The sequence below is a fragment of the Carcharhinus amblyrhynchos genome, unplaced genomic scaffold (assembly GCF_965287045.1).
Source record: "Carcharhinus amblyrhynchos unplaced genomic scaffold, sCarAmb.v2.hapA chromosome_1263, whole genome shotgun sequence".
NCBI classification, from domain to species: Eukaryota; Metazoa; Chordata; class Chondrichthyes; order Carcharhiniformes; family Carcharhinidae; genus Carcharhinus; species Carcharhinus amblyrhynchos.
In genome coordinates, this window is record NW_027651003.1 from 1 (window position 1) to 25,337 (window position 25,337).

The 25,337-nt window shown below is 48.8% G+C and overlaps 1 long non-coding RNA gene across 1 annotated transcript; it reads left to right on the forward strand.

Moving 5' to 3' along the window:
- The first annotated feature begins 5,301 nt into the window (after positions 1-5,301).
- On the forward strand, positions 5,302-25,337 carry LOC145340668 (uncharacterized). The gene is made up of 4 exons (XR_013886276.1): positions 5,302-5,417; positions 20,237-20,367; positions 21,939-22,054; positions 25,146-25,337. It is a non-coding gene; the product is annotated as an uncharacterized LOC145340668 (long non-coding RNA).

Genomic DNA, 25,337 nt, shown 5'->3' on the forward strand with positions numbered 1-25,337 from the left:
ACACCGACTAGGCCAGTGTTACCGAGTATCAAAGATTAAGCCATGATCTAAATGACATTTTAAACATGAGATTGGGGGGTAGATAGAGGGAGATTATGTCTACTGGTGGGGGACGATATTGTTTAACTAACAGCAAGGCCGTTTAGGGATTCAGTCTTTCAACAATGAGCAATAGATATCTGTAACTCCCTCCTGTAAAACCTGCTACAGACAGGGCTCAATATAAATTTTGAAAACATTGATAGATTTTTCTTCCTCCAGAACATTAATCAAGAAGGAAATATAATACAGATAGCCCAATTAAGCAAAACTTCCCATACATCAACTCTGTTAGCCTGTGTGACGGGGTTAATGTGTGAATCTGTCAGTGTGTGACGGGGTTAATGTGTGAATATGTCGGTGTGTGACGGGGTTAATGTGTGAATCCGTCGGTGTGTGACGGGGTTAATGTGTGAATCTGTCGGTGTGTGACGGGGTTAATGTGTGAATCTGTCAGTGTGTGACGGGGTTAATGTGTGAATATGTCGGTGTGTGACGGGGTTAATGTGTGAATCCGTCGGTGTGTGACGGGGTTAATGTGTGAATCCGTCGGTGTGTGACGGGGTTAATGTATGAATCTGTCAGTGTGTGACGGGGTTAATGTGTGAATCCGTCGGTGTGTGACGGGGTTAATGTGTGAATCTGTCAGTGTGTGACGGGGTTAATGTGTGAATCCGTCGGTGTGTGACGGGGTTAATGTGTGAATCTGTCAGTGTGTGACGGGGTTAATGTGTGAATCTGTCAGTGTGTGACGGGGTTAATGGGTGAATCTGTCAGTGTGTGACGGGGTTAATGTGTGAATCCGTCGGTGTGTGACGGGGTTAATGTGTGAATCTGTCAGTGTATGACGGGGTTAATGTGTGAATCTGTCGGTGTGTGACGGGGTTAATGTGTGAATCTGTCGGTGTGTGACGGGGTTAATGTGTGAATCTGTCAGTGTGTGACGGGGTTAATGTGTGAATCCGTCGGTGTGTGACGGGGTTAATGTGTGAATCTGTCAGTGTGTGACGGGGTTAATGTGTGAATCCGTCGGTGTGTGACGGGGTTAATGTGTGAATCTGTCAGTGTGTGACGGGGTTAATGTGTGAATCTGTCGGTGTGTGACGGGGTTAATGTGTGAATCTGTCAGTGTGTGACGGGGTTAATGTGTGAATCTGTCGGTGTGTGACGGGGTTAATGTGTGAATCCGTCGGTGTGTGACGGGGTTAATGTGTGAATCCGTCGGTGTGTGACGGGGTTAATGTGTGAATCTGTCAGTGTGTGACGGGGTTAATGTGTGAATCTGTCGGTGTGTGACGGGGTTAATGTGTGAATCTGTCGGTGTGTGACGGGGTTAATGTGTGAATCTGTCGGTGTGTGACGGGGTTAATGTGTGAATCTGTCAGTGTATGACGGGGTTAATGTGTGAATCTGTCAGTGTGTGACGGGGTTAATGTGTGAATCCGTCGGTGTGTGACGGGGTTAATGTGTGAATCTGTCAGTGTGTGACGGGGTTAATGTGTGAATCTGTCAGTGTGTGACGGGGTTAATGTGTGAATCTGTCAGTGTGTGACGGGGTTAATGTGTGAATCTGTCGGTGTGTGACGGGGTTAATGTGTGAATCTGTCGGTGTGTGACGGGGTTAATGTGTGAATCCGTCGGTGTGTGACAGGGTTAATGTGTGAATCCGTCGGTGTGTGACGGGGTTAATGTGTGAATCCGTCAGTGTGTGACGGGGTTAATGTGTGAATCTGTCGGTGTGTGACGGGGTTAATGTGTGAATCTGTCGGTGTGTGACGGGGTTAATGTGTGAATCTGTCGGTGTGTGACGGGGTTAATGTGTGAATCCGTCGGTGTGTGACGGGGTTAATGTGTGAATCTGTCAGTGTGTGACGGGGTTAATGTGTGAATCCGTCGGTGTGTGATGGGGTTAATGTGTGAATCCGTCAGTGTATGACGGGGTTAATGTGTGAATCTGTCCGTGTGTGACGGGGTTAATGTGTGAATCCGTCGGTGTGTGACGGGGTTAATGTGTGAATCTGTCAGTGTGTGATGGGGTTAATGTGTGAATCCGTCGGTGTGTGATGGGGTTAATGTGTGAATCCGTCGGTGTGTGATGGGGTTAATGTGTGAATCCGTCAGTGTGTGATGGGGTTAATGTGTGAATCCGTCGGTGTGTGATGGGGTTAATGTGTGAATCCGTCAGTGTGTGATGGGGTTAATGTGTGAATCTGTCAGTGTATGACGGGGTTAATGTGTGAATCTGTCAGTGTGTGACGGGGTTAATGTGTGAATCTGTCAGTGTGTGACGGGGTTAATGTGTGAATCCGTCGGTGTGTGACGGGGTTAATGTGTGACTCTGTCAGTGTGTGACGGGGTTAATGTGTGAATCTGTCAGTGTATGACGGGGTTAATGTGTGAATCTGTCAGTGTGTGACGGGGTTAATGTGTGAATCTGTCAGTGTGTGACGGGGTTAATGTGTGAATCTGTCAGTGTGTGACGGGGTTAATGTGTGACTCTGTCAGTGTGTGACGGGGTTAATGTGTGAATCTGTCAGTGTGTGACGGGGTTAATGTGTGAATCTGTCAGTGTGTGACGGGGTTAATGTGTGAATCCGTCGGTGTGTGACGGGGTTAATGTGTGAATCTGTCAGTGTGTGATGGGGTTAATGTGTGAATCCGTCGGTGTGTGACGGGGTTAATGTGTGAATCTGTCAGTGTGTGATGGGGTTAATGTGTGACTCTGTCAGTGTGTGACGGGGTTAATGTGTGAATCTGTCAGTGTGTGACGGGGTTAATGTGTGAATCTGTCAGTGTGTGACGGGGTTAATGTGTGAATCCGTCGGTGTGTGACGGGGTTAATGTGTGAATCTGTCAGTGTGTGATGGGGTTAATGTGTGACTCTGTCAGTGTGTGACGGGGTTAATGTGTGAATCTGTCAGTGTGTGACGGGGTTAATGTGTGAATCTGTCAGTGTGTGACGGGGTTAATGTGTGAATCTGTCGGTGTGTGATGGGGTTAATGTGTGACTCTGTCAGTGTGTGACGGGGTTAATGTGTGAATCTGTCAGTGTGTGACGGGGTTAATGTGTGAATCCGTCGGTGTGTGACGGGGTTAATGTGTGAATCTGTCAGTGTGTGATGGGGTTAATGTGTGAATCTGTCAGTGTGTGACGGGGTTAATGTGTGAATCTGTCGGTGTGTGACGGGGTTAATGTGTGAATCTGTCAGTGTGTGACGGGGTTAATGTGTGAATCCGTCGGTGTGTGATGGGGTTAATGTGTGAATCTGTCAGTGTATGACGGGGTTAATGTGTGAATCCGTCGGTGTGTGACGGGGTTAATGTGTGAATCCGTCGGTGTGTGACGGGGTTAATGTGTGAATCTGTCAGTGTGTGACGGGGTTAATGTGTGAATCTGTCGGTGTGTGACAGGGTTAATGTGTGAATCTGTCAGTGTGTGACGGGGTTAATGTGTGAATCTGTCGGTGTGTGACGGGGTTAATGTGTGAATCTGTCGGTGTGTGACGGGGTTAATGTGTGAATCTGTCGGTGTGTGACGGGGTTAATGTGTGAATCTGTCGGTGTGTGACGGGGTTAATGTATGAATCCGTCGGTGTGTGACGGGGTTAATGTGTGAATCCGTCGGTGTGTGACGGGGTTAATGTGTGAATCTGTCAGTGTGTGACGGGGTTAATGTGTGAATCTGTCGGTGTGTGACGGGGTTAATGTGTGAATCTGTCAGTGTGTGACGGGGTTAATGTGTGAATCTGTCGGTGTGTGACGGGGTTAATGTGTGAATCTGTCAGTGTGTGACGGGGTTAATGTGTGACTCTGTCAGTGTGTGACGGGGTTAATGTGTGAATCCGTCGGTGTGTGACGGGGTTAATGTGTGAATCCGTCAGTGTGTGACGGGGTTAATGTGTGACTCTGTCAGTGTGTGACGGGGTTAATGTGTGAATCTGTCGGTGTGTGACGGGGTTAATGTGTGACTCTGTCAGTGTGTGACGGGGTTAATGTGTGAATCTGTCGGTGTGTGACGGGGTTAATGTGTGACTCTGTCAGTGTGTGACGGGGTTAATGTGTGAATCTGTCGGTGTGTGACGGGGTTAATGTGTGACTCTGTCAGTGTGTGACGGGGTTAATGTGTGAATCTGTCAGTGTGTGATGGGGTTAATGTGTGAATCTGTCAGTGTGTGACGGGGTTAATGTGTGAATCTGTCGGTGTGTGACGGGGTTAATGTGTGACTCTGTCAGTGTGTGACGGGGTTAATGTGTGAATCCGTCGGTGTGTGACGGGGTTAATGTGTGACTCTGTCAGTGTGTGACGGGGTTAATGTGTGAATCTGTCAGTGTGTGATGGGGTTAATGTGTGAATCTGTCAGTGTGTGACGGGGTTAATGTGTGAATCTGTCGGTGTGTGACGGGGTTAATGTGTGACTCTGTCAGTGTGTGACAGGGTTAATGTGTGAATCCGTCAGTGTGTGACGGGGTTAATGTGTGAATCTGTCAGTGTGTGACGGGGTTAATGTGTGACTCTGTCAGTGTGTGACGGGGTTAATGTGTGAATCTGTCGGTGTGTGATGGGGTTAATGTGTGAATCTGTCAGTGTGTGACGGGGTTAATGTGTGAATCTGTCGGTGTGTGACGGGGTTAATGTGTGACTCTGTCAGTGTGTGACGGGGTTAATGTGTGAATCCGTCGGTGTGTGACGGGGTTAATGTGTGACTCTGTCAGTGTGTGACGGGGTTAATGTGTGACTCTGTCAGTGTGTGACGGGGTTAATGTGTGAATCCGTCAGTGTGTGACGGGGTTAATGTGTGAATCCGTCAGTGTGTGACGGGGTTAATGTGTGAATCCGTCAGTGTGTGACGGGGTTAATGTGTGAATCCGTCAGTGTGTGACGGGGTTAATGTGTGAATCCGTCGGTGTGTGACGGGGTTAATGTGTGAATCTGTCGGTGTGTGACGGGGTTAATGTGTGACTCTGTCAGTGTGTGACGGGGTTAATGTGTGAATCTGTCAGTGTGTGACGGGGTTAATGTGTGACTCTGTCAGTGTGTGACGGGGTTAATGTGTGAATCTGTCGGTGTGTGACGGGGTTAATGTGTGACTCTGTCAGTGTGTGACGGGGTTAATGTGTGAATCCGTCGGTGTGTGACGGGGTTAATGTGTGACTCTGTCAGTGTGTGACGGGGTTAATGTGTGAATCTGTCAGTGTGTGACGGGGTTAATGTGTGAATCTGTCGGTGTGTGACGGGGTTAATGTGTGACTCTGTCAGTGTGTGACGGGGTTAATGTGTGACTCTTTCTCCCCCAGGTTGCTCTGTTGGAGGTTGAGGGTCCTCTGGCCATTGTTCAGCTTCTGGAAACCCCGCTGCTCACTTTGGTGAATTATGCCAGGTGAGGGAGTGAGTCCGGTCCAAACGCTGTTTCATTTCCGTAGTTTTATTGGATCTTTCTGAATTCAGGGAGACAGTCACATGATCACATTTTCCCATGGCTACAGTGAATGCACAGTCACTAATGGCTCAGTGGTTAACACTGCTTCCTCACAGCACCAGGGACGCTGGTTCGATTCCTGGCTCGGGATACTGTCTGTGCGGAGACTGCACATTCTCCCCGTCTCTGCATGGGTTTCCTCCGGGTGCTCCGATTTCCTCCCACAGTCTGAAAGACGTACTGTGCTAAATTCTCCCACAGTGTATCTGAACAGGCGCCAGCAACTAGGGGATTTTCACAGTAACTTCATTGCGGTGTTAATGTAAGACTACTTGTGACATGAATAAATAAACTTTGATATTCATCCTGAATTAACATCACTGGAAGACAAATTATCTGATCGTTCTCACATGGCTGTTTGTGGGAGTTTATTACACTTCGTAAGATGCTTTGGGAAGGCTGTGTGTTCTGATAGGTTCTTTTTCATTAGAATCATAGATTTTCTCCAGTGCAAAAGGAGGCCATTTGGCCATCTAGCCTGCACTGACCAGCATCCCCACCCAGCCACTATCCCCATAACCTCATGTATTTACCTTGCTAATCCCCGGACACTTAGGGGCAACTTAGCCTGGCCAATCAACCTAACCCGCACACCATTCAGACTGTGGGAGGAGATGGGAGCACGCGGAGGAAACCCACGCAGACACGGGGAGAACATGCAGAGTCTGCACAGACAGTGACCCAAGCTGGAATCGAACCCAGGTCCCTGGCGGTGAGGGCAGCAGTGCTAACCATTGTGCCACCGTGCCACCCTTTTGTTGTGCACTCAGATCACTTAGAGGATCTGTCGGTGACATTGGAAAAAAGGCAACCAGAACTCAAGAAACAGGAGCAGGAGTAGGCCACTCGGCCCATCGAGCCTCCTCCCCCATTCAACACCATCATGGCTGATCTTGGGTTTCAACTCCATTTCCCCGCCTACTCTTCATTTCCCTCAATTCCCCAAAAGACCAAAATATCTGTCGGTCCCACAGCTTGAAATATATTCAGGAATGGAGCCACAACCCTCTGGGAGAGGGAATTCCAAAGATTCACCACCCTCTGAGTGAAGAAATATCTCCTCAGCTCACTCTGAAATGATCTGCCCTCCCACTTATCCTGAGATTGAGTCCCCGTGTTTGACATTCCCTGACCAATGGAACAATCTCTCAGCTTCCAACTGATCAGAATTTTCAATCCGATCACCTCTCATTCTCAATTCCATTCTCAACTCCAGTGACTATTGGTCTACTTCATTCGGCTCCTCCGCATAGGGCAACCTCCTCACCGCAGGGACTAATCTAGTGAACCTTTGTTGTGCCTCCTTCAACGCAAATATATCCTCTCTTAAAAGTGGAGACCAAAGCTGTACACACTATTGCAGATGTGGTCTCACCAAAGCCCTGTACAAATGTAGTAAGATTACTTGTACCCCAATTCCCTCGTTATAAAAGCCAACCTTCCTAATTTCCCTTCCTAATTTCCTGCATGCTAATTTTTTGTGTTCCTTGTACAAAGACACCCAAATCTCTTTGAACATCAACAATGAAAAGTCCCACACATTCCAAAAACATCCTGCTTCTCTATTCGTACTACCAAAGTGAATAACTTTACATTTCCCTACACATTATACTCCATCTGCTGCCTTGTTGCCCACTTATTTAACCTTTCTGTGTCTTTATTGTGTCCTCCGTGAAGCTTACCTTCCCACCCAGCTTGTTATCATCAGCAAACTCAGTACAACCTCGGTGTGTGAGTGTATTAGACCAGTCCATGCTGTAGACTGTTAGACTGGATTCCAAAAAACAAAGAAGAATACAGCACAGGAACAGGCCCTTCGGCCCTCCAAACCTGCGCCGATCGTGTTATCCCATCTAGACCAACCACCTGTATCCCTGTATTCCCCGCCTATTCATGTGGCTATCCAGATAAGTCTTAAATGTGGGTAACGTAACAGCCTGAATCACCTCACTTGGCAACTCATTCCAGGCCCCACCACTTCTGTGTAAAAAAAACTTCCCCCCCACATCACCACTCAACTTTTCCCCTCTTATCTTGGACTTGTGCCTCCTTGTAATTGTCATTTCTGCCCCGACCATAGAACATTACAACGCAGTACAGGCCCTTTGGCCCTCCATGTTGCACTGATCTGTGAAACCAATCTAAAGCCCATCTAACCTACATTATTCCAATATCATCCATATGTTTATCCAATGAAAATTTAAATGCCCTTAATATTGGAGTGTCCACTACTGCTGCAGGCAGGGCATTCCACACCCTTACTACTCTCTGAGTAAAGAACCTACCTTTGACATCCGTCCTATATCCATCACACCTCAATTTAATGCTATGTCCCCTCAGGCTAACCATCTCCATCTGAGGAAAAGGTTCACACTCTCCACCCTATCTAATCCTCTGATCATCTTATATGCCTCTATTAAGTCACCTCTTAACCTTCTACCCTGGGAGAAAGCTTCCAACTGTCCACCCTTTCTGTGCCCCCATAATTTTATAAAGGTCACCCCTCAGCCTCCGTTTTTCCAGGGAGAATGATCCAGCAGAATGTAGCCTTGGGAAATTCCATATTTGACCTCTAGTCTGCCCCCAGGTATTTATCCTCATCTTTTACTTGTTACTGAAAGGTTCTCGTTCAACCCAGCGCCATTGATTCGCAGTATGAAAGGATGCAGATGTTATTCCCGGTGTTACTTCACTCCCCTGATCTTGTCTGGGTCGGCACAGGGGCTGAGGTGGATGTGTCTGTGACAGTCAGAACATCTCACACATGAACAAAGGTTTCTTAACATTGTAGACAGATAGTGACCAGCGCTTGGTGGGGTCGTGTGTGGGCTGCTGTTGGATGGTTCGAGAGTGGCCTAGTACTTCGCGTTGTTTGTGTGTGCTTAAAACTGGACCAGCAGATGGGCACCACAACAGCTCAGTGACTATCACTGCTGGCTGTGCAGACTCATGGATTTGGGCCAGTGTCTGTGGGAGTTTGCCCATTCTCCCTGTGGTTGCGTGGGTTTCCTCCGGGTGCTCCGGTTTCCTCCCACACCCCAAAGATGTGCTGTTAGGCTGATTGGTGTACCAAATTGTCCCTAAATTATTCTCCCCTTAATCTGGTTTCCAATGGGGTTACCATAAGCATAGACATGGGTCAAGGGTGGAGGAGGAAAAACACATTGTTAAGATGGCAGCGCGGGCTCGTTGGGCCAAAGGGCCTGTTTCCCGTGCTGTGTTGTTCTTTGTTCTTTGGAAGGAACGCCTCAAATACAGACAATAGAAATATAACAAAACTTCCTCCAACTTATAAAGGATTTAATAAAGAAACTTCCTCCAACTTATAAAGGATTTAATAAAGAGATCTGTAGATAGGTTTATGGACGAAATGGGATTGGTTTAGATTAGTGGGTTAGTGTTTTTTTAAAAGCTGGTCGGCGCAACATCATGGGCCGAAGGGCCTGTTCTGCGCTGTAATGTTCTATGTTCTATGTTCATTACTCCAAATCTGAGGCCTCGTCCTGAGCCAATCCAAGCTCCCCACAATTCCCAACAGGTTCTTACTTACAGTGAGTCAGCTGGTCAGCTGACTAATACATCACTCTGTAATTGGTTCACAGTTTACTGGGTCAGCTGAACCTTACAACTTGTTACCATTGGTCACATTACATCCAATACAAAGTTCTCACTGGTTACATTCTAACACTCGAGCCACCAATATCCCCAGCGTGAGTTTCCTGAGGGAGAGGGTCGATAATTGCTGAGTTTCCTGGGGGAGAGGGTCGATAATTGCTGAGTTTCTGAGGGAGAGGGTCGATAATCGCTGAGTTTCCTGAGGGAGAGGGTCGATAATTGCTGAGTTTCCTGAGGGAGAGGGTCGATAATTGCTGAGTTTCCTGAGGGAGAGGGTCGATAATTGCTGAGTTTCCTGAGGGAGAGGGTCGATAATTGCTGAGTTTCCTGAGGGAGAGGGTCGATAATTGCTGAGTTTCCTGAGGGAGAGGGTCGATAATTGCTGAGTTTCCTGAGGGAGAGGGTCGATAATTGCTGAGTTTCCTGAGGGAGAGGGTCGATAATTGCTGAGTTCCTGAGGGAGAGGGTCGATAATTGCTGAGTTTCTGAGGGAGGGGGTCGATAATTGCTGAGTTTCCTGGGGGAGAGGGTCGATAATTGCTGAGTTTCTGAGGGAGGGGGTCGATAATTGCTGAGTTTCCTGGGGGAGAGGGTCGATAATTGCTGAGTTTCCTGAGGGAGAGGGTCGATAATTGCTGAGTTTCCTGGGGGAGAGGGTCGATAATTGCTGAGTTTCCTGAGGGAGAGGGTCGATAATTGCTGAGTTTCTGAGGGAGGGGGTCGATAATTGCTGAGTTTCCTGGGGGAGAGGGTTGATAATTGCTGAGTTTCCTGAGGGAGAGGGTCGATAATTGCTGAGTTTCCTGGGGGAGAGGGTTGATAATTGCTGAGTTTCCTGAGGGAGAGGGTCGATAATTGCTGAGTTTCCTGAGGGAGAGGGTCGATAATTGCTGAGTTTCCTGGGGGATAGGGTCGATAATTGCTGAGTTTCCTGGGGGAGAGGGTCGATAATTGCTGAGTTTCCTGAGGGAGAGGGTCGATAATTGCTGAGTTTCCTGGGGGAGAGGGTCGATAATTGCTGAGTTTCCTGAGGGAGAGGGTCGATAATTGCTGAGTTTCCTGAGGGAGAGGGTCGATAATTGCTGAGTTTCCTGAGGGAGGGGGTCGATAATTGCTGAGTTTCCTGTGGGGAGAGGGTCGATAATTGCTGAGTTTCCTGAGGGAGAGGGTCGATAATTGCTGAGTTTCCTGAGGGAGAGGGTCGATAATTGCTGAGTTTCCTGGGGGAGAGGGTCGATAATTGCTGAGTTTCCTGGGGGAGAGGGTCGATAATTGCTGAGTTTCCTGAGGGAGAGGGTCGATAATTGCTGAGTTTCCTGGGGGAGAGGGTCGATAATTGCTGAGTTTCCTGAGGGAGAGGGTCGATAATTGCTGAGTTTCCTGAGGGAGAGGGTCGATAATTGCTGAGTTTCCTGAGGGAGGGGGTCGATAATTGCTGAGTTTCCTGTGGGGAGAGGGTCGATAATTGCTGAGTTTCCTGAGGGAGAGGGTCGATAATTGCTGAGTTTCCTGAGGGAGAGGGTCGATAATTGCTGAGTTTCCTGAGGGAGAGGGTCGATAATTGCTGAGTTTCCTGGGGGAGAGGGTCGATAATTGCTGAGTTTCCTGGGGGAGAGGGTCGATAATTGCTGAGTTTCTTGAGGGAGAGGGTCGATAATTGCTGAGTTTCCTGAGGGAGAGGGTCGATAATTGCTGAGTTTCCTGGGGGAGAGGGTCGATAATTGCTGAGTTTCCTGAGGGAGGGGGTTGATAATTGCTGAGTTTCCTGAGGGAGAGGGTCGATAATTGCTGAGTTTCTGAGGGAGAGGGTCGATAATTGCTGAGTTTCTGAGGGAGAGGGTCGATAATTGCTGAGTTTCCTGAGGGAGAGGGTCGATAATTGCTGAGTTTCCTGAGGGAGAGGGTCGATAATTGCTGAGTTTCCTGAGGGAGAGGGTCGATAATTGCTGAGTTTCCTGGGGGAGAGGGTCGATAATTGCTGAGTTTCCTGGGGGAGAGGGTTGATAATTGCTGAGTTTCCTGAGGGAGAGGGTCGATAATTGCTGAGTTTCCTGAGGGAGAGGGTCGATAATTGCTGAGTTTCCTGAGGGAGAGGGTCGATAATTGCTGAGTTTCCTGAGGGAGAGGGTCGATAATTGCTGAGTTTCCTGGGGGAGAGGGTTGATAATTGCTGAGTTTCCTGAGGGAGAGGGTCGATAATTGCTGAGTTTCCTGAGGGAGAGGGTTGATAATTGCTGAGTTTCCTGAGGGAGAGGGTCGATAATTGCTGAGTTTCCTGAGGGAGAGGGTCGATAATTGCTGAGTTTCTGAGGGAGAGGGTCGATAATTGCTGAGTTTCTGAGGGAGAGGGTCGATAATTGCTGAGTTTCCTGGGGGAGAGGGTCGATAATTGCTGAGTTTCTGAGGGGAGAGGGTCGATAATTGCTGAGTTTCCTGAGGGAGAGGGTCGATAATTGCTGAGTTTCTGAGGGGAGAGGGTTGATAATTGCTGAGTTTCCTGAGGGAGAGGGTCGATAATTGCTGAGTTTCCTGGGGGAGAGGGTCGATAATTGCTGAGTTTCTGAGGGAGAGGGTCGATAATTGCTGAGTTTCCTGAGGGGAGAGGGTCGATAATTGCTGAGTTTCCTGAGGGAGAGGGTCGATAATTGCTGAGTTTCCTGAGGGAGAGGGTCGATAATTGCTGAGTTTCCTGAGGGAGAGGGTCGATAATTGCTGAGTTTCCTGAGGGAGAGGGTCGATAATTGCTGAGTTTCCTGGGGGAGAGGGTCGATAATTGCTGAGTTTTCTGAGGGAGAGGGTCGATAATTGCTGAGTTTCCTGGGGGAGAGGGTCGATAATTGCTGAGTTTCCTGAGGGAGAGGGTCGATAATTGCTGAGTTTCCTGAGGGGAGAGGGTCGATAATTGCTGAGTTTCCTGCGGGGAGAGGGTCGATAATTGCTGAGTTTCCTGAGGGAGAGGGTCGATAATTGCTGAGTTTCCTGAGGGGAGAGGGTTAATAATTGCTGAGTTTCCTGAGGGAGAGGGTCGATAATTGCTGAGTTTCCTGAGGGAGAGGGTCGATAATTGCTGAGTTTCCTGGGGGAGAGGGTCGATAATTGCTGAGTTTCCTGAGGGAGAGGGTCGATAATTGCTGAGTTTCCTGGGGGAGAGGGTCGATAATTGCTGGGTTTCCTGAGGGGAGAGGGTCGATAATTGCTGAGTTTCCTGGGGGAGAGGGTCGATAATTGCTGAGTTTCCTGAGGGAGAGGGTCGATAATTGCTGAGTTTCCTGGGGGAGAGGGTCGATAATTGCTGAGTTTCCTGAGGGAGAGGGTTGATAATTGCTGAGTTTCCTGAGGGAGAGGGTCGATAATTGCTGAGTTTCCTGGGGGAGAGGGTCGATAATTGCTGAGTTTCCTGAGGGGAGAGGGTCGATAATTGCTGAGTTTCCTGAGGGAGAGGGTCGATAATTGCTGAGTTTCCTGGGGGAGAGGGTCGATAATTGCTGAGTTTCCTGAGGGAGAGGGTCGATAATTGCTGAGTTTCCTGAGGGGAGAGGGTCGATAATTGCTGAGTTTCCTGAGGGAGGGGGTCGATAATTGCTGAGTTTCCTGAGGGAGAGGGTCGATAATTGCTGAGTTTCCTGAGGGGAGAGGGTCGATAATTGCTGGGTTTCCTGAGGGGAGAGGGTCGATAATTGCTGAGTTTCCTGGGGGAGAGGGTCGATAATTGCTGAGTTTCCTGGGGGAGAGGGTCGATAATTGCTGAGTTTCCTGAGGGAGAGGGTCGATAATTGCTGAGTTTCCTGAGGGGAGAGGGTCGATAATTGCTGAGTTTCCTGGGGGAGAGGGTCGATAATTGCTGAGTGTCTGAGGGGAGAGGGTTGATAATTGCTGAGTTTCCTGGGGGAGAGGGTCGATAATTGCTGAGTTTCCTGGGGGAGAGGGTCGATAATTGCTGAGTTTCCTGAGGGAGAGGGTCGATAATTGCTGAGTTTCCTGAGGGAGGGGGTCGATAATTGCTGAGTTTTCTGAGGGGAGAGGGTCGATAATTGCTGAGTTTCCTGAGGGAGAGGGTCGATAATTGCTGAGTTTCCTGAGGGAGAGGGTCGATAATTGCTGAGTTTCCTGGGGGAGAGGGTCGATAATTGCTGAGTTTCTGAGGGAGGGGGTCGATAATTGCTGAGTTTCCTGAGGGAGAGGGTCGATAATTGCTGAGTTTCTGAGGGAGGGGGTCGATAATTGCTGAGTTTCCTGGGGGAGAGGGTCGATAATTGCTGAGTTTCCTGAGGGAGAGGGTCGATAATTGCTGAGTTTCCTGGGGGAGAGGGTCGATAATTGCTGAGTTTCCTGAGGGAGAGGGTCGATAATTGCTGAGTTTCCTGAGGGAGAGGGTCGATAATTGCTGAGTTTCCTGGGGGAGAGGGTCGATAATTGCTGAGTTTCCTGAGGGAGAGGGTCGATAATTGCTGAGTTTCCTGAGGGAGAGGGTCGATAATTGCTGAGTTTCCTGGGGGAGCGGGTCGATAATTGCTGAGTTTCCTGAGGGAGAGGGTCGATAATTGCTGAGTTTCTGAGGGAGAGGGTCGATAATTGCTGAGTTTCCTGAGGGAGAGGGTCGATAATTGCTGAGTTTCTGAGGGAGGGGGTCGATAATTGCTGAGTTTCCTGAGGGGAGAGGGTCGATAATTGCTGAGTTTCCTGGGGGAGAGGGTCGATAATTGCTGAGTTTCCTGGGGGAGAGGGTCGATAATTGCTGAGTTTCCTGGGGGAGAGGGTCGATAATTGCTGAGTTTCCTGGGGGAGAGGGTCGATAATTGCTGAGTTTCTTGAGGGAGAGGGTCGATAATTGCTGAGTTTCCTGGGGGAGAGGGTCGATAATTGCTGAGTTTCCTGAGGGAGAGGGTCGATAATTGCTGAGTGTCCTGGGGGAGAGGGTCGATAATTGCTGAGTTTCCTGGGGGAGAGGGTCGATAATTGCTGAGTTTCCTGAGGGAGAGGGTCGATAATTGCTGAGTTTCCTGGGGGAGAGGGTCGATAATTGCTGAGTTTCCTGGGGGCGAGGGTTGATAATTGCTGAGTTTCCTGGGGGAGAGGGTCGATAATTGCTGAGTTTCCTGAGGGAGAGGGTCGATAATTGCTGAGTTTCCTGAGGGAGAGGGTCGATAATTGCTGAGTTTCCTGGGGGAGAGGGTCGATAATTGCTGAGTTTCCTGGGGGAGAGGGTTGATAATTGCTGAGTTTCCTGGGGGAGAGGGTCGATAATTGCTGAGTTTCCTGAGGGAGAGGGTCGATAATTGCTGAGTTTCCTGAGGGAGAGGGTCGATAATTGCTGAGTTTCCTGGGGGAGAGGGTCGATAATTGCTGAGTTTCCTGAGGGAGAGGGTCGATAATTGCTGAGTTTCCTGAGGGAGAGGGTCGATAATTGCTGAGTTTCCTGAGGGGAGAGGGTCGATAATTGCTGAGTTTCCTGAGGGGAGAGGGTCGATAATTGCTGAGTTTCCTGGGGGAGAGGGTCGATAATTGCTGAGTTTCCTGGGGGAGAGGGTCGATAATTGCTGAGTTTCCTGAGGGAGAGGGTCGATAATTGCTGAGTTTCCTGAGGGGAGAGGGTCGATAATTGCTGAGTTTCCTGGGGGAGAGGGTCGATAATTGCTGAGTTTCTGAGGGGAGAGGGTTGATAATTGCTGAGTTTCCTGAGGGAGGGGGTTGATAATTGCTGAGTTTCCTGGGGGAGAGGGTCGATAATTGCTGAGTTTCCTGAGGGAGGGGGTTGATAATTGCTGAGTTTCCTGGGGGAGAGGGTCGATAATTGCTGAGTTTCGTGAGGGGAGAGGGTCGATAATTGCTGAGTTTCCTGAGGGAGAGGGTCGATAATTGCTGAGTTTCCTGAGGGAGAGGGTCGATAATTGCTGAGTTTCCTGAGGGAGAGGGTCGATAATTGCTGAGTTTCCTGAGGGAGGGGGTCGATAATTGCTGAGTTTCCTGAGGGAGAGGGTCGATAATTGCTGAGTTTCCTGGGGGAGAGGGTCGATAATTGCTGAGTTTCCTGGGGGAGAGGGTCGATAATTGCTGAGTTTCGTGAGGGGAGAGGGTCGATAATTGCTGAGTTTCCTGAGGGAGAGGGTCGATAATTGCTGAGTTTCGTGAGGGGAGAGGGTCGATAATTGCTGAGTTTCCTGAGGGAGAGGGTCGATAATTGCTGAGTTTCCTGGGGGAGAGGGTCGATAATTGCTGAGTTTCCTGGGGGAGAGGGTCGATAATTGCTGAGTTTCCTGAGGGAGGGGGTTGATAATTGCTGAGTTTCCTGGGGGAGAGGGTCGATAATTGCTGAGTTTCCTGAGGGAGAGGGTCGATAATTGCTGAGTTTCCTGAGGGAGGGGGTTGATAATTGCTGAGTTTCCTGCGGGAGAGGGTCGATAATTGCTGAGTTTCCTGGGGGAGAGGGTCGATAATTGCTGAGTTTCCTGAGGGAGGGGGTTGATAATTGCTGAGTTTCCTGGGGGAGAGGGTCGATAATTGCTGAGTTTCCTGAGGGAGGGGGTTGATAATTGCTGAGTTTCCTGGGGGAGAGGGTCGATAATTGCTGAGTTTCGTGAGGGGAGAGGGTCGATAATTGCTGAGTTTCCTGAGGGAGAGGGTCGATAATTGCTGAGTTTCCTGAGGGAGAGGGTCGATAATTGCTGAGTTTCCTGAGGGAGAGGGTCGATAATTGCTGAGTTTCCTGAGGGAGGGGGTCGATAATTGCTGAGTTTCCTGAGGGAGAGGGTCGATAATTGCTGAGTTTCCTGGGGGAGAGGGTCGATAATTGCTGAGTTTCCTGGGGGAGAGGGTCGATAATTGCTGAGTTTCGTGAGGGGAGAGGGTCGATAATTGCTGAGTTTCCTGAGGGAGAGGGTCGATAATTGCTGAGTTTCGTGAGGGGAGAGGGTCGATAATTGCTGAGTTTCCTGAGGGAGAGGGTCGATAATTGCTGAGTTTCCTGGGGGAGAGGGTCGATAATTGCTGAGTTTCCTGGGGGAGAGGGTCGATAATTGCTGAGTTTCCTGGGGGAGAGGGTCGATAATTGCTGAGTTTCCTGGGGGAGAGGGTTGATAATTGCTGAGTTTCCTGGGGGAGAGGGTCGATAATTGCTGAGTTTCCTGAGGGAGAGGGTCGATAATTGCTGAGTTTCCTGGGGGAGAGGGTCGATAATTGCTGAGTTTCCTGGGGGAGAGGGTTGATAATTGCTGAGTTTCCTGGGGGAGAGGGTCGATAATTGCTGAGTTTCCTGAGGGAGAGGGTCGATAATTGCTGAGTTTCCTGAGGGAGAGGGTCGATAATTGCTGAGTTTCCTGGGGGAGAGGGTCGATAATTGCTGAGTTTCCTGGGGGAGAGGGTTGATAATTGCTGAGTTTCCTGGGGGAGAGGGTCGATAATTGCTGAGTTTCCTGAGGGAGAGGGTCGATAATTGCTGAGTTTCCTGAGGGAGAGGGTCGATAATTGCTGAGTTTCCTGGGGGAGAGGGTCGATAATTGCTGAGTTTCCTGAGGGAGAGGGTCGATAATTGCTGAGTTTCCTGAGGGAGAGGGTCGATAATTGCTGAGTTTCCTGAGGGGAGAGGGTCGATAATTGCTGAGTTTCCTGAGGGGAGAGGGTCGATAATTGCTGAGTTTCCTGGGGGAGAGGGTCGATAATTGCTGAGTTTCCTGGGGGAGAGGGTCGATAATTGCTGAGTTTCCTGAGGGAGAGGGTCGATAATTGCTGAGTTTCCTGAGGGGAGAGGGTCGATAATTGCTGAGTTTCCTGGGGGAGAGGGTCGATAATTGCTGAGTTTCTGAGGGGAGAGGGTTGATAATTGCTGAGTTTCCTGGGGGAGAGGGTCGATAATTGCTGAGTTTCCTGAGGGAGGGGGTTGATAATTGCTGAGTTTCCTGGGGGAGAGGGTCGATAATTGCTGAGTTTCGTGAGGGGAGAGGGTCGATAATTGCTGAGTTTCCTGAGGGAGAGGGTCGATAATTGCTGAGTTTCCTGAGGGAGAGGGTCGATAATTGCTGAGTTTCCTGAGGGAGAGGGTCGATAATTGCTGAGTTTCCTGAGGGAGAGGGTCGATAATTGCTGAGTTTCCTGAGGGAGGGGGTCGATAATTGCTGAGTTTCCTGAGGGAGAGGGTTGATAATTGCTGAGTTTCCTGGGGGAGAGGGTCGATAATTGCTGAGTTTCCTGGGGGAGAGGGTCGATAATTGCTGAGTTTCGTGAGGGGAGAGGGTCGATAATTGCTGAGTTTCCTGAGGGAGAGGGTCGATAATTGCTGAGTTTCGTGAGGGGAGAGGGTCGATAATTGCTGAGTTTCCTGAGGGAGAGGGTCGATAATTGCTGAGTTTCCTGGGGGAGAGGGTCGATAATTGCTGAGTTTCCTGGGGGAGAGGGTCGATAATTGCTGAGTTTCCTGAGGGAGGGGGTTGATAATTGCTGAGTTTCCTGGGGGAGAGGGTCGATAATTGCTGAGTTTCCTGAGGGAGAGTGTCGATAATTGCTGAGTTTCCTGAGGGAGGGGGTTGATAATTGCTGAGTTTCCTGGGGGAGAGGGTCGATAATTGCTGAGTTTCCTGGGGGAGAGGGTCGATAATTGCTGAGTTTCCTGAGGGAGGGGGTTGATAATTGCTGAGTTTCCTGGGGGAGAGGCTCGATAATTGCTGAGTTTCCTGGGGGAGAGGGTCGATAATTGCTGAGTTTCCTGGGGGAGAGGGTCGATAATTGCTGAGTTTCCTGAGGGAGAGGGTCGATAATTGCTGAGTTTCCTGAGGGAGAGGGTCGATAATTGCTGAGTTTCCTGAGGGAGAGGGTCGATAATTGCTGAGTTTCCTGGGGGAGAGGGTCGATAATTGCTGAGTTTCCTGAGGGAGAGGGTCGATAATTGCTGAGTTTCCTGAGGGAGGGGGTCGATAATTGCTGAGTTTCCTGGGGGAGAGGGTCGATAATTGCTGAGTTTCCTGAGGGAGAGGGTCGATAATTGCTGAGTTTCCTGGGGGAGGGGGTTGATAATTGCTGAGTTTCCTGGGGGAGAGGGTCGATAATTGCTGAGTTTCCTGAGGGAGGGGGTTGATAATTGCTGAGTTTCCTGGGGGAGAGGGTCGATAATTGCTGAGTTTCCTGAGGGAGGGGGTTGATAATTGCTGAGTTTCCTCGGGGAGAGGGTCGATAATTGCTGAGTTTCTTGAGGGAGGGGGTTGATAATTGCTGAGTTTCCTGAGGGAGAGGGTCGATAATTGCTGAGTTTCTGAGGGAGAGGGTCGATAATTGCTGAGTTTCCTGGGGGAGAGGGTCGATAATTGCTGAGTTTCCTGAGGGAGAGGGTCGATAATTGCTGAGTTTCCTGAGGGAGGGGGTTGATAATTGCTGAGTTTCCTGGGGGAGAGGGTCGATAATTGCTGAGTTTCCTGGGGGAGAGGGTCGATAATTGCTGAGTTTCCTGAGGGAGAGGGTCGATAATTGCTGAGTTTCCTGAGGGAGAGGGTCGATAATTGCTGAGTTTCCTGAGGGAGAGGGTCGATCATTGCTGAGTTTCCTGAGGGAGGGGGTTGATAATTGCTGTGTTTCCTGGGGGAGAGGGTCGATAATTGCTGAGTTTCCTGAGGGAGAGGGTCGATAATTGCTGAGTTTCCTGGGGGAGAGGATCGATAATTGCTGAGTTTCCTGAGGGAGGGGGTTGATAATTGCTGAGTTTCCTGGGGGAGAGGGTCGATAATTGCTGAGTTTCCTGAGGGAGAGGGTCGATAATTGCTGAGTTTCCTGAGGGAGAGGGTTGATAATTGCTGAGTTTCCTGGGGGAGAGGGTCGATAATTGCTGAGTTTCCTGAGGGAGAGGGTCGATAATTGCTGAGTTTCCTGGGGGAGAGGGTCGATAATTGCTGAGTTTCCTGAGGGAGAGGGTCGATAATTGCTGAGTTTCCTGAGGGAGAGGGTCGATAATTGCTGAGTTTCCTGAGGGAGAGGGTCGATAATTGCTGAGTTTCCTGGGGGAGAGGGTCGATAATTGCTGAGTTTCCTGAGGGAGAGGGTCGATAATTGCTGAGTTTCCTGAGGGAGAGGGTCGATAATTGCTGAGTTTCCTGAGGGAGAGGGTTGATAATTGCTGAGTTTCCTGGGGGAGAGGGTCGATAATTGCTGAGTTTCCTGAGGGAGAGGGTCGATAATTGCTGAGTTTCCTGAGGGAGAGGGTCGATAATTGCTGAGTTTCCTGAGGGAGAGGGTTGATAATTGCTGAGTTTCCTGAGGGAGAGGGTCGATAATTGCTGAGTTTCCTGAGGGAGAGGGTCGATAATTGCTGAGTTTCCTGAGGGAGGGGGTCGATAATTGCTGAGTTTCCTGAGGGAGAGGGTCGATAATTGCTGAGTTTCCTGAGGGAGAGGGTCGATAATTGCTGAGTTTCCTGAGGGAGAGGGTCGATAATTGCTGAGTTTCCTGGGGGAGAGGGTCGATAATTGCTGAGTTTCTGAGGGAGGGGGTCGATAATTGCTGAGTTTCCTGAGGGAGAGGGTCGATAATTGCTGAGTTTCCTGAGGGAGAGGGTCGATAATTGCTGAGTTTCCTGAGGGAGAGGGTCGATAATTGCTGAGTTTCCTGAGGGAGAGGGTCGATAATTGCTGAGTTTCCTGAGGGAGAGGGTCGATAATTGCTGAGTTTCCTGGGGGAGAGGGTCGATAATTGCTGAGTTTCCTGAGGGAGAGGGTCGATAATTGCTGAGTTTCCTGGGGGAGAGGGTCGATAATTGCTGAGTTTCCTGAGGGAGGGGGTCGATAATTGCTGAGTTTCCTGGGGGACAGGGTCGATAATTGCTGAGTTTCCTGGGGGAGGGGGTCGATAATTGCTGAGTTTCCTCGGGGAGAGGGTCGATAATTGCTGAGTTTCCTGAGGGAGAGGGTCGATAATTGCTGAGTTTCCTGAGGGAGAGGGTCGATAATTGCTGAGTTTCCTGAGGGAGAGGGTCGATAATTGCTGAGTTTCCTGAGGGAGAGGGTCGATAATTGCTGAGTTTCCTGGGGGAGAGGGTCGATAATTGCTGAGTTTCCTGAGGGAGAGGGTTGATAATTGCTGAGTTTCTGGAGCAGACGCTTACTAATTGTTCATCACCCTTGTCTCCGTAGCCTTGTGGCCACAAACGCTGCCAGATTCAGACTCGCCGCTGGTCCGGGGAAACGTCTCCTGGAGTTCGGCCTGAGGAGGGCACAGGGTCCGGATGGAGGCGTCTCAGCCTCAAAGTACTCGTACATCGGAGGTGAGGTAGATGGGGGCAGAATCCTCATTCTCCTTACTGGATGCGGCAAGAATCCAGTCGTCAAAGGAATAATTCACACAAAGTAAAATTGATGCAAGGTCTCTAATTATCAGAGGGGGATTTATCGGACTGAAATATTGGAGAGGGGGGTAGTGGGGGTAGGGATTGCCTGTGTTTTTAAGGGAATTTTGTGAGTGACAGAGTCTGGGTGATAATGTGTGAATTATTTATCATTGCCTATTAGCGCAGACTCCAAACCCATTCCCAAACTGAAATCCTAATCTTAATCCCAAACAAAATTCCAATCCTAAATTCCAAACACCAAGCCTAGTCCTAAATAGATCCTAAATCCCAACCCCAACCTACCAGATTGTCATTAAAAACCCATCTGGTTCACTAATGTCCTTTAGGGAAGGAAATCTGCCTTCCTTATCTGGTCTAGCCTACATGTGACTCCAAATTCCAATCCTAAATTCCAAACACCAATCATAATCCCAAATAGATCCCAAATCCCAACCTCAAACAAAATTCCAATCCCGAATCCCAATTTCAATCCCAATCCTAGGGAAAGCTTTGCAAGGTTCATTGAGCAAACACTTTTAACATCAGGGAAACTTCCTTCAGAGAGGGGCCATGGTGGGAGAAAACAGACAACAGACTGAAAACGGAAAGATTGTCAGAGGTTGCCAAGGTTACCTCAAAGACCTGGGATTTTAAAGATGGACAGGGAGGCCAGAGAGATTTAGGGAGGGAATTCCGAGACTTAGATAGCTGCCGATAGTATGTAATATTATTGAATGAGCAATCCAGAATCCTCAACTAACGCGTTCAAGACATGAATTCAAATCCCAGTAAAGCAGTTGGAGCGAATTTAAATTCAAATCAATCCGGAATATAAAACCGGTCTCCTTAATAATAACCATAAATCTACCAGATTATCATTAAAAACCTATCTGGTTCACTCATGTCCTTTCGGGAAGGAAATCTGCCGTCCTTACCCGGTCTGGCCTACATGTGACTCCAGAGCCACAGTCCATCTCTACATAATTCCCAATCTAATCCCCAGTCACAACCTAAAACCCTATTACCCACATAAATCTGGGAAGCAATGGTCTAGTGGTATTATCGTCAGACTATTAATCCAGAAACTCAGCTAGTGTCTCTGGGGACCTGGGTTCAAATCCCACCACGGCAGATGGTGAAATTTGAATTCAATAAAAATACCTGGAACTATGAATCTACTGGTGACCATGAAACCAGTGTCAGAAAAACCCATCTGGTTCACTAATGTCCTTTTAAGGAAGGAAATCTGCCGTTCTTACCCGGTCTGGCCTACATGTGACTCCAGAGACACAGCAATGTGGTTCATTCTCAACTGCCCTCTGAAATGGTCTCGCCAGCCACTCAGTTCAAGGGCAATAAATGCTGGCCCATCCAGGAAGGCCTATTTCCCCCAAAAGAATAAAGAAATTCCAATAATAATGAGAATCCTACCTAAAATTAAATGAAAAATTGGGAAACCGCTTTTGGGAATGTGTTTATGGTTTATTTTGTACCTGTTTTGCCTCCAGGATTTGATGGGACAAGTAATGTCCTCGCTGGAAAACTCTATGGAATTCCATTGTTTGGATCCATGGCACATTCTTACATCACGTCCTTCACATCAATGTCAGACATCAAGGTTCGGGTAAGTGCTTTGTCCCTTCAACCCTGAGGCTGAACAGATGGCGGGTCACACAGGACAATAAAAACATACAAAAACATCAAATAAAAATACATTGTGGCTGGAATTTTATCTCCCCGCCCGCCACGGGAATCTGAGCGGGAGAGGGGCGGACAGTGGGAAGGTTGTTGACCTCAGGTGGGATTTTAGAATGGGTTTCAGAATGAGCGAGGTCGTAAAATCCCACCTGTAGCCTTTTTAGTATCAATCCTTATTGTATTGGTATTGCTGGCTGGGCTGGCTTTAACATGTCCATCCTCCCTTTCTGCGGTAACTGAGAGTCTTTCTTGGCCATCTTGGCTTTGAGAGGGTCAACCCTGTTGGTGAGGGACTGGAGTCACGTAGAAGCCCAGTCTGGGTAAAGATGACAAATTCCCTTCCCTAAATAAAACCCAAGTCTGACATCTTCATGGTCAGTTTAATTGAGATGAGCTTTAAGTGCAGTAGCCTCTCTCATCACCAAGACCACCTTGTTTCACCTCCATGTAATTCACAGAATCCCTGTAGTGCAGAAGAGACCATTCGGCCCATCAAGTCTGCACCAACTTTCTGACAGATTAACTTACCCAGGCCCTCTCCTAAGAGCTGATACATTTCGCATGGCTAATTATTCTAACCTTTACATCTTGGGACACGAATGGGTAATTTAGCATGGCCAACCCATCTTTGGAGTGTGGGAGGAAACCGGAGCACCCGGAGGAAACCCACGCAGACACGGAAAGAATGTGCAGACTCCGCACAGTCACCCTAGGCTGGAATTGAACCCGGGTCCCTGTGGGGCAGCAGTGCTAACCACTGTGCCACCATGACACATTTGTCTCTGCACCTGTCTCAGCTTATCCACTGCTGAAGCCCTCATCCAGGTTTTTGTTACCTCCCAGTCCCTTAGGGAAGGAAATCTGCCATCCCTACCCGGTCTGGCCTACATGTGACTCCACAGTTACAGCTGGTTGACTCTCAACTGCCCCCAGAAATGAGGTAGAAAACCACCCAGTTCAAGGGGCAATTAGGTATGGGCAACAAATGCCAGAGGTGCCCACACCCCATTACAGGAGCACCCGGATGGGGAATGTTAGTACCCAGATTATACAGCCATTTTACACAAATGATTGATGGGATGACTGAACCCTTATCCTGAGACTATGGCTGTGATCACCCAAACCGGCACCAAGTGCCCACGCCAGCGGGAAAGCCTGAGTGTTTCCACTGGCAGCGTCTGCCAAGTGTGATTCTCCCATCTAATAATGCCCATTTATGCATCCCAGGAATCACGCTGGCCAGTCGCGGAGATTATGTGTCATTTTTAGGGCCCTTCAGCCCATCGAGTCCTGGCCATCGTCACCCTCTGGGTTAAAAAGCTTTTCCTCACATCCCCCCTAAATCTCCTGCCCCTCCCCATGAACCTACGTCCCCTCGTGACTGACCCTTCAACCAAGGGGAACAGCTGCTCCTTATCCACTCTGTCCATGCCCCTCATAATCTTGTACACCTCCATCAGGTCACCCCTCAGCCTTCTCTGCTCCAGAGAAAACAACCCAAGTCTACCCAACCTCTCTTCATAACTCCAATGTTCCATCCCAGGCAGCATCCTGGAGAATCTCCTCTGCACCCCCTCCAGTGCAATCACATTTTTCTGATAATGTGGTGATCACAATATTCCGCTGTAGCCTCACCAAAGTTTTATATAATTCCATCAATAGTCTTTAGCTGACAAAAAATCAATCTTAGATTTAAAATTCTTCATTCTACTCAAATTATTCACCATCCACTCATTTTGGGAGATGGTTCCACACTTTTTACCAACCTTTGCAAGAAGACTAATTCTGTTTCTGATTTTAAGACCCTATCTCCAGTTCTAGATTTCCCAACCAGCGGAAAAGGTTTCCATCTCTCTCTCTCAATTCCTGAAAATCTGAATCAAATTCTTCCTTAACCTTTTGTATTAGAGGGAATACAAGCTCACTCCATTTAACTCTTAGGTTCCTTATTTATTTACATACGCAATGAAAACTATGCTCATCCATCCCATGCTTGCAAAACCCAGAACAAAATGCCTACTGTTGGATGTGATTCCACAACTGGGCAGCACTTATTGAGCATTCTTGAGTGCGATAACAGCTACCCATTTAAGATAATCAGTCAAGCCCATAGTGTAATTTGCTAGAAGTGAGATACGTTCACGCACTGGAACACATCCTCTGCAAACAAAAGGAATATGCTCAAGCCTTGTGCCTTTTTGAATTACCAAGGGAGCTTGGAAAACATGTGGTTCCCCATTGCTTTCTCCATGGCAACAGCCTGGTCAATCCGAGTCAACCAATCATCACCTTTTTTTCCCAATAGTATAAATTGTTGCGATTGTTTGAAATTTTGTACTGTTGTGTTTGCCCTGGTGAGTGCAAGGTGAAAAGCTTCAACAACATGTCTCTTTTTTCAGCAAGATTCAAGCTTAGCTTTTGGTCATTCACGCCTCCTCTGGATACAACTTTCCTGTCCTGTATGGCAGTGGGCAATGCACTTCCACCGGGAAACATGTCCACCCTGCCATAGGGACAGCACGGTGGCACAGTGGTTAGCACTGCTAATCTTGTACACCTCAATCAGGTCGCCCCTCAGTCTTGTCTGCTCTAGAGAAAACAACCCAAGACTATCCAACCTCCCTTCATAACTTAATTGTTCCATCCATTTGAACATGGATGTTCAAATGGATGGGTTGAATTTGGACCCGGGTTTGGATTCCCAGCTTGGGTCACTATGCGGAGTCTGCACATTCTCCCCATGTCTGTGTGGGTTTCCTCTAGATGGTCTGGTTTCCTCCCCCAGTATAAAAGATGTGCTGGTTAGCTGCATTGGCCGTAATAAATTGCCCCTTAGTGTCAAGGGGATTAGTGGGGTAAATACATGGGGTTATGGGGATAGACTCAATGGGCCGAATGGCCTCCTTCTGCACTGTAGGGATTCTATGATTAGGGGTTTTTAAATCTCTGTAGTGTCTGAACAGCGGACCAATTTCCCAAACTCACGGCCTTTTTTTTCCCTCCTCCACACCTCCCAGACTCTGAACACTGCATCTGAGGGACAGGCGACGGTGGATTTTGTCTCTCTGTGTGAGACTTGGCTGGGTCGAGTCTGCCATCTCCTGCAAGTGTCTCGGGATCAAATCAACTCCTCCGAGTTGGCAGCCTTCACCTCCTACGCCATGGCATACCCGGCAAACTTCATCGCCCTGGTGGACACGTACAGCGTG